Source organism: Macrobrachium nipponense, chromosome 26 (assembly GCF_015104395.2).
Source record: "Macrobrachium nipponense isolate FS-2020 chromosome 26, ASM1510439v2, whole genome shotgun sequence".
Classification (NCBI taxonomy): domain Eukaryota; kingdom Metazoa; phylum Arthropoda; class Malacostraca; order Decapoda; family Palaemonidae; genus Macrobrachium; species Macrobrachium nipponense.
The window spans coordinates 31772643-31785283 of record NC_087215.1 but is presented as its reverse complement, the minus strand read 5'-3'; the positions used below and the strand labels follow the sequence as shown (position 1 = coordinate 31785283).

The 12641-nt window shown below is 39.2% G+C and overlaps 1 long non-coding RNA gene across 1 annotated transcript; it reads left to right on the top strand.

The window, feature by feature from the left end:
• Nucleotides 1-428: 428 nt before the first annotated feature.
• On the top strand, nucleotides 429-1397 carry LOC135200153 (uncharacterized). The gene is made up of 3 exons (XR_010311217.1): nucleotides 429-558; nucleotides 1016-1131; nucleotides 1264-1397. It is a non-coding gene; the product is annotated as an uncharacterized LOC135200153 (long non-coding RNA).
• The last annotated feature ends 11244 nt before the right edge of the window (nucleotides 1398-12641 follow it).

Genomic DNA, 12641 nt, shown 5'->3' with positions numbered 1-12641 from the left:
TAGCTGTGTATGAAATTGAGGAATTTTCTGCATTTTATTTAAAATTTTAGTGAAAATACTCTAAAATTGTACTAGAACCCTAAGTGTGAAAGAAATTATGCTAAGCTCCAATTCTTGGGTCAAATTATGCTAAAAAACATGAAATTATGCTACATTTGGTAGCACTGGATGACGCCAACTAGCGGCGGCTGGCGGAAACAGTTTTGTTTACAAACATCATATGGTCGGGGGTCGGAAACTGGTTTTTTGGTTGAAAACAGATACAAAGTTTATTGGAAATTTAGTGGCGAAATCCGATTATGTCGAGTTCTAATACGGTCGTGAACCGGGTCTCTACTGTATGTACTACATTACTAATCAGCTTTTGTTGTTCTTTCCTTTAGCTTTTGACTGAAGTATCCCCTTTCCTTTATTCTTTTCCATAACAGATAGTATCCGATGAACCAGTAGTTAAAACGGAAATTTTAGACGAGCCAAAAGAAGAGGACGAGAGTAATGACAATTTATTGAATTCTGATAGCAGCCTCGCATATGACCCCCTCACCTCTGGCATGCAAGGTAAGAACTGATGTTATTGTGTAACTGGGGTGGTAAAGACACCAGGTACTGTAGTAAACCTTCCTCTGCTGTGTTATCAAAGGTTCCCTCTGCTCTGTTCTCATAGAGATACCTTTGATTTTACCTGTTGGCTGTATTTATGTCTTGTAACTGCTGTTTGGGATTTTATCCTTCCCTCCTGAGGGAAAGATAAAATTCTGATCTTGACATTTCTTCCCTCCATTGTTCTCTTGTCAGCCATTGTTGTCTTTTCCCAAATTTCCATGACTCCCTGTTACCACTAGTTAACTTCATTAATACTAAATTTCAATGACTAGTTCAACCTTACACTAAGAAATAACTTTTGCAAATAAAATGCTCTGGATTTGTAACTTACACTCTCAGTTTGATTTTTAAATGAAATCCTGACCTGCAAGGAAACTATCTTCTTGCAAATAATATTGATTTTTATTTACAGGTGAGGGGGTTAGTGAGGGAGGGCAGGGATTTGATCACCAAATCCTAACGTCTCAGCCACAAACAATGGAAGAACTAGTCGCACAAGCCATGCCAGGGACCTCTGGCATGCAGGGGGTAAGCTATGCTTGTTTTTAAATCACAATATATTACACTGGAAACCTCCAGTATACTATATTTGATTTTACTATATACTACTTCATTATTCAAGTAGGTAACAGATGCTGATGGCCTTCTGATCTTTTCAAGGATTCCCTTGTTGGCTGGGGAGGGAATCAGGCAGGGGGAGGTGGAGGAGGAGGAGGCAGTGGTAGCGACCTCTCCCGATTCCCCCTCGATGCATTCCAAGTGGATGACTCCCAAGGGGGTTCTCAGGGCTCCGGGGGACCACCGCAGCAACAACAGCGGGGGAGCCGATGGTGAGTGTTATGATCAGAGTTTTCCTTGCCAGTGGATTGCACAGTCCTAGATGGAATTCTCTATTGGAAGGTTATTAACCCATCAGTATTAAATAGGGTTATTTGTGGTGCAGTTGTGGATGTGTTCCATTTTCAAAGATTACATTACTGTATAAAAAAAATATTTTTTCAATGTTTTTCATAGCCTATAGTGAGCTATAGGCACATTAACATTTGTTGTGGATTTCATGTAATTCTATGGCAGTTCTTGCCTTTGAAAAGTCCTTATACTATATTTATATATTAAGATATATGATTGTTGAAAGTCTGGTCGATAATTGAGAGATAAGGGGCTATGATTTTTACTCTGAACTCCCAACCCCTTAAAAAAAAAAAATTAATGTTCTACAGAGTAACACCTGACAAGGTAGTTCATCTTAGTTTATTCTGTAACCATCACTAATCTTGTTTTCACTGGTGGAGCAATCACTAATAGTTATATTTTTAATAACTTCTGAAACTCATGGGGAAGATTTTTCAAAGGCTTGTAAGTATCACTCCAGAATCTTAGACTGAATTGAAGACCATAGCAGTAACTTGGATGCCGAGGCTCAGACATCTAGTCCTCTCTTCATTTAATTTGAGGTTTTCTGTTTCCATTTAATATTTGTAAAATCACTTTTTATTTGCAGTCCACTCCAGATCAGTATCTATGGCTCAGTTCTGTTTAAATATCCTCTCAATCATCTTCTCAATGTTTTACAGTGTCTCATTCCATTGCAATGATTCATGTCAGGCTTATGAAAATTCGTGCCAATGTATGGCCTTTTTTCTAAACCATAGAGTTACAATTCTTTGTTCGTGGTTTTGCCAACAGCAGTTTGCTATGTAATGGATGGTTAGGCATTTCTGTTCTATGTGGTAATGTGATATCTCCTACTAAATGTGACCACCACTATAGCTTCATATTATGATTCTTGAAATAAGTTTATAACAACTGGATCACATTTCATTATATAATTCCTAGCATTCCCAGCAGCAAGTATTCGTTTTTTGAAATCAGGTTGCTTATGATATCTTCCTTTGATTTTTCACTTAGTGTATTACATATCATAATCATGAGAGAAAGGTTCCTCATATGTTTGATAGATATGTTCTCCTCATTACTGGTCTTATCTGCAAATCTTGTCAGCAACTTAAATATTTCCCAGTCTTTATTTTTTTTTTTTTATTAAAACTAAGCTCATCTACCAACAAAGCAGTCAACAGATTTGTAGAACTTTTCTTCCTCATCTTGGCCACATCAGTATACAGGGAATTAGGTGTGTCAGGGTTGAAACCTCTCCTGTCTTATCAAGAACCTTCTCTTTCACTTCATCCAATCTTTAGAGAAGTATGATCATCTCTGCCCTAGTGTAAGCCCCCCCACTTTGCTTTCAATTTCTGACTCATATTTTAAATGATCTTTGACCACTTTCCAGTCATTAACATGCTTATTGCAGATTAATTTACCTTTTAGGTTTTCATTTTTCTCCATATCAAGCCTAGCTCATTTCTGAATACAGGTAGTGTTGAGTTATGATAATTCATCTTACGATAATCCAATTTTACGATGGGGTTAGCAATTAATACAACAATATTTCGAAAATATTTTAAGATTTCACTCGTAATGGGTGCAGCCCAGCAGCGAACAACCAGACAGTAAGAGAGACAGATCAAATTACAATAGCCTAACTTTATCCCATCTTCTAGTTAAATAAGTTAAAAAAAACAGCAAAAGAGAATTACTATGAAGTTTTGCTTTAACGTTATACTCGTTTGGTAAATGTGTACAACCATGAACAACCGAATGAGAAGCAACGTTTTAGTACAACCGAATTGGATAACAACATCCATTTGGCTTGTATTTCAACCATTGTACAATAGTAAACAATTACCGCAGTTATGTTATAAATGATGTTATGTATAATAGGACATATTTTTAGGTAATAACTTTGTTTGCTATAGTAGATCAAAGATCAGCAAGGAAACATACTGTTAAATTTAAACAAAGTTGTAGCTGAAGCTGAGAACACTTTTCGAGCTGCTAATGACTGTTATTGTGCATCTGTAACAAAGATAAAACTCCCGTAAATTTATCCGATCAAACACAGCCGAAGATAAAGTTGAGAGAGAATCATTTCAATCAAAACTTGAGAGAGAATAATTTTATCAAAACTTCAGGTCGTGAAAGAATACAGTTTACTGCTGTTTTCACGCCAATAAAAGATAAATAACGTAATGGTAAAGCTTGTACTACGAAGAAATCAAGTGAAAATAGTGAACGGAATCACATAATTTTCCTTACATAAAAAAAAAAAATAATAATTTAGTTCCCGAGACGCATTAAATTCATATTTTGACTTGAAATTATCACGTCTTATAATGAAAAGATGACCTTGCCTTATATAAGTAAAGTATCTAGATATTCTTTTATGCTAACTAGAAGCAAAACAATTTCTTCCGAATTGAGTTCAATACGACGAAATAAACTCGTATTTGCCATCAGCCGATTTCCAAACCAAAACATTGACTGCTCTGTTAGTATTTTATTATACAATATGTAATATGAGAATACATACAATATAATAGGGTAGAGTAATGTATAATTTTTAAAAGGTTCACGGAAAAGATGCATATTCGTTATGTTTTTATTCCATAATTATATGTAGGCGTCAGTAGCCTGATAGGTATCACTCAATTATGCCGACATCGTTCCGAATTTGAGTCCGGTTTACTGTGGTATCGACCATTGTATATGCTAGGCTAACTTGTTAATGTTATTCAATTTCTCTTAGTACTGAATTATCATGAGCCAATATGCATTGAAACCTAGATAACTTGTCTGAAATTGATAATTACTATGCCGTACTATATTTGTATAAGTATATACTGTGTAGTGTAGGGTACGCTACCCTATATGTAAAGATGGTACCAATTACTCTAATGTAGGCTAGCTATATTCGAGTGTGATTTTCGACATACGATGGGTGTTTCGGAACCCAACTCCATCGTAAGGAGGAGAATTCCTGTAGCCAGACAGTGTCATTTCCTCTCCTTGGTTGTATTTCATGAAAATCAATTATCATGGGACAGTATTTATTATCATATTTAGTTAGCCTTAGCCATTAAAAAGTAAGTGTAGAATTACCCAACTGTCTCCAAGCACTGTTTGTGTGGCACTTGATGTGGATACAAATAGCAAACTGACTGCCACCACTACTTGGTGCTACCTGATACATATCAGGAGTAATTCATGCAAGAATGTTCAAATACTATATAATTTTGATATGCCTGATAGAGGGTATGTATTGTATGTACAGAAATACAAAAATATTATGCCTTCAAATGAATTCATATTGTGCTGTTTAATGTTTGTAATGATCATTAATCATCTGCAAAACAATTAGATATCCTCTGTATTCCTGTGGATACCCATACTTGTACTCTTAAGTCAGCTGTTTCATAATACATTATGTTTGCAATCACCAGGACACATCATGTATATATGCAGATACCATGGGGAAAATGAAAAGAGTATAAATCATGAATGGTTTTGTCTTGAGTATTTCTAAGACATCTTCAAGAGAATAAATCAAAATAACATTCAAATTAATAGTGAGGTCAAGCTTGTTACTTTTGATATGGTATCGTTATTCACAAAGGTATCTATTTGAGAGATCTGCTAGAATTTCTATGTGATACCTGTGAGAGTAGACAGTTGGATACATAAGTCCAATACTTTGTAATAGAATTGATTAAAATACATGTCAAGGAATGTAATTTTTAAATTGAATGGGAATTTTTGCTTTGTAAAATTTTGCCATGGCTATAAGTAACCCTTATTCTCCAGTATTAAGCAATTTATATATAGAATTTTTGAAAGCATAATGAATAAAATCAGGCCATGCAGTGAAATTTTTGTTTACAATATGTAGGCAATAAATGTATTTGGCAAAGCCAATGAAATGTTTTGAAACAGCAATGCACAACCCAAAATATATATACTGAAAAGAATATCAGTTGAGAAATGTAAAATCTTGATCCATTTATTTCAAAAGAAACGTGCAAAATGTATTGATTTTTTGGAAGGTACTTTTCATGGGCCTAGAGCAAGGGCATAAACCAACTGCAATGGTAAAGAAGATTTGTTAAATGAATACTGTCCTCTTATGCTACTGAGGTTGCTGCCACTCCCTCTTTTTCCTCCAACTTCGCCAGGTATGAATGTAGGTGTATTTATACAGGACTGTCTCTGGTTATCGGTGGGTGGGGGGGGGTTCTGTTCTTGGCGTGATGCAGTCCACGATAACAGATTTGCCTCCTTTTCCATTCCTTTTTGGGGATACCCAGCTGAAATTATTTCTCCTCTTTGTCCTATACCTATTTTCATTCTTGGGTTAGATAAATATGAAACTGAACCTGAGTGAGTTGCTGTTTCAGCCAGTCAGGCTTAAATCATTTTCTTTTTCTAGTTTTGTCTATAAATTATTCAGTGCTAATTTATTTTTCAATGCATAACATCCCCCTCTCTTGCAAACAGACATGTGCATATGTGACTCAGTTTAGATGTTGACCAAGGTCTTTGCTGCAATGGTGTCGACTTTTCAATACATTTCTGTTCAATGTTCACTTCCCTCATGGAAGCAAAGTTTCCATAATTTGACCCCACTGTAACTCTGAACGTTTAAAGAGCTAAATCTGCAGGGCTACACCTGAGAGAATATAAGTTTGATGCCAGTGATCTTAATATTGATTTTGTTCATGCCACTTACCTGACAGATATATATATATAGCTGTATTTTCTGAAGTCCGACAGAATTTCAAAACTCGCGGCACACGCAGTGGGCGGCCAGGTGGTAGTACCCATTCCCGCCGCTGGGAGGCGGATATCAGGAACCATTCCCATTTTCTATTCATATTTTTTTCTGTCGCCGGTCGGTAAACAACTGTTTACAGACCTCTGCTCAGGATTTTTTGGAATTTGACTCGCTTTTAAGTATCTGATTGGTTTTTTGGTATTGAATTGGATTGTTGAATAGGCTTTATTGAAAAAGAGAGCTTTGCTGTGTAACTTCACAGCTCGTTCGGTAACTCCAGCTCAGAAAGCGGATTTGCTGTTTTCGCCTCTTTCAAACCATCTCTTCCCCCAGACTTTAGTAAAGGACCTGACGAACAGTTTGCAAGAGAAGGCAACTCAGGACCTTTTGGCCCAGTCTACAAGACGGTCGGCCGTACTTCAACCTCTTCAAGCTGCGGTTCGACCGCCGAAGAAAGTTTAAGCCCTTTCGTGGGCTCCCCCCTCGAGAGCAGCTCCTCGAGGGAGAGGGTTTTCACGAGGAAGAGCTTCCTTTAAACCAAAGCCTTCCAAGTGAGAAGCATGTCCTTCAGACACCAGTCGGAGCCAGACTGAAGTTTTTTGCGGGAGCGTGGAGAGAGAGGGACACGGACTCTTGGTCCCTCAAGATCGTGGAGCAGGGGTACAAGATCCCCTTTTTAGATCTTCCTCCTCTTTCTACGACTCCCAGAGACCTTTCTCCATCCTATCAGGGGGAAAAGAAGAAAGTATTATTCGATCTCCTTCAACAAATGATCGACAAAAGAGCGGTGGAACAAGTCGCGGACCTGGGGTCCCCAGGTTTTTACAACAGGATCTTCCTAGTACCGAAGCAGTCGTCAGGTTGCGTCCAGTTCTAGATGTAAGCAGGCTCAATCTTTTCGTGGAAAAGACCAAATTCACGATGGAGACGCCTCATTCGTTCTGGGAGCCTTGAGACGGGCGACGGATGGTGTCCTTAGACTTGCAGGACGCGTACTTTCACATCCCGATCCACCCTCTTTCAAGAAAGTATCTAAAGGTTTGTCTTAGACAAAAAAGTGTGGCAGTTCAGAGCTATGTGTTTCGGCCTGACCACGGCTCCAATGGTGTTCACTGTAGTAATGAAGAACGTAGCGAGGTGGCTACACTCTTCGGGAATAAGAGTTTCCCCTGTACCTCGACGACTGGCTGATCAGAGCGTCGTCGAGAGAGAAGTGTCTGAAGGACTTGCAGTTCACTTTAGCCCTAGCGAAGTCCCTGGGACTTCTGGTCAACCTCGAAAAGTCGCATCTGACCCCAACACAGTCCATCGTGTATCTGGGGATTCAGATGGATTCAGTGGCTTTTCGAGCGTTTCCGTCCCAGGAACGTCACGGCTAGGCTTAGAAAAGATCTCAGCCTTTCTAAGGAAAGAGACTTGCTCGGCGAGGGAATGGATGAGTCTGCTGGGGACCATTTCCTCGCTAGAAAGGTTTGTTTTGTTTCCTTGGGAAGACTGCACCTCAGGCCTCTCCAATTTTTCCTTGCGGACGAGTGGAAGGCCAAGGACGATCTCAATGCCATATTGGAGAAATATCCGGCTTCCGATCAGAACCATCTAAGATGGTGGTTGGACCACTCAGAAGCTTCAGGAGGGCGTGTCCCTAAGTCTTCTGAGCCCCGACCTAGTGTTGTTCTCCGACGCTTCCATCACGGGCTTGGGGAGCAAACACTAGGAGGGAAGGAAGTGTCAGGCTCCTGGAGAGGGGAACAGGTAGCCTGGCATATAAATGTCAAAGAACTGGCAGCAGTATTTCTGTCCCTGCAGTTCTTCGAAAGGAGTTTGGAGAACAAGATTGTTCAGATAAACTCGGACAATACCACAGCACTCGCTTATTTAAAAAATCGGAGGAAACACACTCCAGTAACGTTTGTTTTTCCCCTAGCGAGAGAGATTCTGCTGTGGGCAAAGATAAGAAATGTGACTATCCTGACGAGATGCATTGCAGGATGCAAAACGTCAGGGCAGATCTTCTCAGTCGTCGGGAACAAGTCCTACCGACGGAATGGACCTTGAACGAAGACGTTTGTCGAGACCTTTGGAGGCGTTGTGGGGACGTCCACTGGTCGACTTATTCGCAACGTCAAGGACCAAGAGACTTCCTCTTTATTGCTCCCCGGTCCTGGATCCAGAAGCAATCGCGGTAGACGCGTTGCTTTGGAATTGGACGGGTCCTAGACTTGTACGCCTTCCCACCATTCAAGATTTGGGGGAAGTCATGAGGAAGTTTGCGGCCTCAGAAGGGACGAGGTTGACCCTGATCGCTCCGATGTGGCCAGCGAGAGAATGGTTCACAGAGGTCATGTCTTTCCTTGGTCGACTTTCCAATGGACATTGCCCTGGAGGAAACGCTCTACTCAAACAGCCCCACTTCGAAAAGGTTTCACCAAAACCTCTCCGCTCTGGGTCTGACTGCGTTCAGGGACTATCGAAAAGTTGGCCAGAGCGAGAGGTTTTTTCGAAAGCAGCTGCGAGAGCAATCTCACATGCAAGACGTGCTTCCACAAGAGCTGTTACCAATCGAAGTGGGCTTCCTTCAGGGCATGGTGTAAAAAGGAGGGAGTTTCCTCTTCCTCGACCTCTGTGAACCAGATGCTGATTTTCTGCTCTTTCTTAGGAATGTGCAGAATTAGCGGTCCCTACCATCAAGGGATATAAAAGCATGTTGTCAGCGGTTTTTAGGCACAGAGGCCTTGACCTGTCTGACAACAAGGACATTCATGACCTTTTAAAGTCTTTCGAGACTTCGAAGGTTCCTCAAATGAGACCTCCGTCATGGAACCTTGACGTGGTCCTTAAATTCCTTATGTCAAGCCCTTTCGAACCGCTTCAGGCAGCGTCTCTTCGAAACTTGACAAGGAAGGCTCTTTTCTAACTTCTCTTGCGACGGCTAAGAGAGTTAGTGAAATTCAAGCGTTGAGCAAGTTAATGGGATTCAAAGGAGACAATGCTGTCTGCTCGTTGAACCCAACTTTCTTGGCGAAGAATGAAAATCCTTCGAACCCTTGGCCGAAGACTTTCGAGATCAAGGGTATGTCAAGTCTGGTGGGACAAGAACAGAGAGAGTCCTGTGCCCGGTCAGGGCTCTCAAGTTCTATGTGCATAGAACGAAAGAGGTAAGAGGTCCCTCAGGTAATCTCTGGGCTCTGTGAAGAGGACCAGAGTTACCTTTATCGAAGAATGCTGTTGCTTTCTTTCTAAGGGACGTCATTAAGGAGGCTCATTCATCTTTCCAGAAGACTGATTTGAGCCTCTTACGAGTGAAAGCGCACGAAGTTCGTGCTGTCGCTACCTCTCTTGCCTTCCAAAAGAACATGTCAATCAAGGACATCCTTGATTGCACCTTTTGGAGAGTAACTCCGTCTTCGCCTCACATTACCTAAGGGATGTGAGAACGATTTATGACGATTGTAATGCACTGGGGCCATACGTTTCTGCGGACACAGTCTTGGGGTCCGGAAGTAGCTCTTTCCCTATCCTTAGTTAGGATTAAGTTAGTTTGTTGTTGTGTTTTAGGTTGTGGTGAGTCTTATATGAAGATCTCCCATCCTTTAGTTAGTTTTAAGGGTTTTTTTGTGAATAGTTGGTCAGGTGGTGGTCAGTTGCTTCGTTGCCCTCATTTGTATGGCCTCGATGGTCTTGTCATGTTGAGGTCTCGTACCCTTGACAGATCATCCAGAGCGCACCAGCCTACAGGTCTCCACCTGGCTGGCAACTCTGATTTAAGCAAAAGCAGCCTTACGTGACAGTAATCACATAGTCTACTTTGCAAACAGGTGAGGAACCAAGATGTATATCATCTACTTAATTTAAGTTTCCTAAAAAATCCTATTCTGTCTCTTCCCACCATCCAAAGGTGGGATTCAGCTATATATATATCTGTCAGGTAAGTGGCATGAACAAAATGTTATTGTTATTATACAATTAAGTTTGTTCATACTTACCTGGCAGATATATATAATTAAAGTGCCCGCCCTCCTCCCCTCAGGAGACAGAGGCATTAATAAAATATGAATAGAAAATGGGAATGGTTCCTGATATCCGCCTCCCAGCGGCGGGAATGGGTACTACCACCTGGCCGCCCACTGCGTGTGCCGCGAATTTTGAAATTCTGTCGGACTTCAGAAAATACAGCTATATGTATATCTGCCAGGTAAGTATGAACAAACTTAATTGTATAATAACAATAACATGTTTTATTATATCTGGTAAAAGGTATTTTTAAAAGTTAAGAAGTAAATTGAGTTGTCAGCTTGTTGAACGTTTCCAAGAGTCATCCACAATTTTATTCAACACATCCATCTTACTTAGGGGTTTTTCTTGCAACAGTATCTAATGTATTTAATGAATAATTGATTTTGATTATGATGAAGGTTTCTCATAGCAGTTGTGCAATTTCCATTGGAAAATGTGTTTCAGGGACACTTTTTACTTTATCAGTAGCATTATAAGCAAGGTTAGGCTGTGACGAAGGTAAGGTGCTTGTAGACTACTTGATTTATTTTTATATTGTCTCTCATGTCTCATGATACATTTGTAGCCTTTCATCTCATTCTTTCAACACTCATCGTATTTGCTTTACACTTTCACTGCCTTCAGACAGTTATTTCTATCAAACTTATCTATCTTAAGATTCATGGAGGAATGTCAATTGTTTCAAATGAAAAGTTTGATGGTGCTTTTTTTAGAATCTTGATGTTTTTGGTTCATTAAATTTTTGTTAGCAACATTACTGTTTAGAAGGATAATATGAAAATCTAGCGTGAGATAATTTTTGACACAGGAAAATTATCAAAGCTCTCGTTTCCTTTCATTTTAATCTAGGTAAATTTAAAGGACAGGATGATTCAGGAATTAAAAATGTTGTGTCCATATTAAAGCCAATAATATTACCTCCAGACCATGAAGTAATAACCCTCCATTTTTTTTATTCTTATTTGAAAAATTTAATCATTGGGTTATCAGTTTTAGAACACTTTGCATTTATACTATATATGACATTATATCTCTGCTATCTCATTTATATCAGAAATACTTAGTAGTAAATTTCTCTCTCTCTCTCTCTCTCTCTCTCTCTCTCTCTCTCTCTCTCTCTCTCTCTCTCTCTCTCTCTCTCTCTCTCTCTCTCTCGTGAATGAAATATGAACTGAATTTTTAACATTGTGCTCAGTTCAAGAACAAATTAGTAGCAGATATTCCATACTGTACAAGTAAGACTATAGCACAATATCACTTGTTGTTCTTTACATCTTAGTATATAATTTTAAATCATTCCAACTTTAATATTTATTTGTACAGTTATTTGATAAGATTAAAATCAGTGTCTTACGTAGCAGACTGTTTTTAAGAAACTCAACCAGGTTATCACTTTCACAATGACTGGAAGCATCCAGCATATTTTATCAGTTTGCAGCTGACAATGAGAAGAGCAGCTTGTTTCATAACAGAAAGATTTTGGCATTAGGATAGGATCAGGATATTAGAAATGTATAGGATATAGTTCTTTAAGAACTTGTAAAACCAAGGAAGGTATTCTTCCCTGGGGTATATTAAGCACTCTTAAACTTAAATTTTAGTAACGCAATTGCAAAATGGTATTCCCAACTTTGGAGTATAGATCCATGGTCAGACATTTGGGAAGTGAGCTCTCATTCTGAATTAGTTGAGTGAGACAGACTGAATGTTGGGAATTCATGAAAGTAGAAGTTACTACGACAAGTCCCATACCTTGGTAGATCAGGGTATCAGAGTATCTGTGCAGCCAGACATTAATTATTGAATAACAGAAAAAAATATGAAATAAAGGTGGACTAAAGATTCCACTAAATGAGCCAGTTCACTCACAAACATAGGATGTGCAGTGTGTGTTTAAAGAGGATTGCAATACGTATCATCATATGGTTTTAGAAATTTTAAAGTTTTTAAGGGTCAAATACAATGCCGCAGAAAAGTTTGGATGTTTTGCAGAATGCAAACTAAGAAAAATTACTAGGATATTTTTTATCATTAAAGTAAGTTGGCAAAGATCACAGAGTCATCTAGAAACTGATAAGGCTCACCTAAATAAATTTGAAAAGGAGAACTAAAAAGTAGGCAAAAAGTGAATTTGTATAGCTAAGTAGTAATAGAACAAACAGAAGGGATGAGAAGCAGAAGGCAGAAAGTAATGCAGCTAGGGCCAAAGGGTCAAATTAAAGAAACACTATTATGTACAATCTTCAGTGCTGTGCTGGCAGATCCTTTGTAGCCACTGGATATCTCATTCCAGAATTAAAGTGGTATTTGGTCATCTCCATAAATCACAGGTATAGTGGCTTGATAGTAAAGTTTG